Genomic DNA, 360 nt, shown 5'->3' with positions numbered 1-360 from the left:
TACGTTCGAAAAATGCGTAAAAAAAATTGACCGTGAAAAAAGCAGAAGTTCTTATATAGTTTATAAATATTTTATACAAAAACTTTCTGGACTTATATCATTATTTGTATCTTTCTCCAAGATATTACAACCGGTATAAATAATAATAAAGTTTTTATATAGAATATATAAATTGTAAGAAAGTGATTTTAAATTAAATATAAATATGTAAGTATTATCAATAACTTCCTTTTAGCGCTCTGTATAGGAATAATGACATTTATTTGTTCAATTTATTTCTGTCATAAAGGTATCAGATTTGGTTGAAGCATAACTTAATGGTAAATTGCGATACAAATTTTCTTAATTTTGTATTATATT

This window comes from Trachymyrmex septentrionalis, unplaced genomic scaffold (genome assembly GCF_001594115.1).
Source record: "Trachymyrmex septentrionalis isolate Tsep2-gDNA-1 unplaced genomic scaffold, Tsep1.0 scaffold32, whole genome shotgun sequence".
NCBI classification, from domain to species: domain Eukaryota; kingdom Metazoa; phylum Arthropoda; class Insecta; order Hymenoptera; family Formicidae; genus Trachymyrmex; species Trachymyrmex septentrionalis.
The sequence above is the reverse complement of the archived record's forward strand: the minus strand, read 5'-3'. Positions refer to the sequence as shown.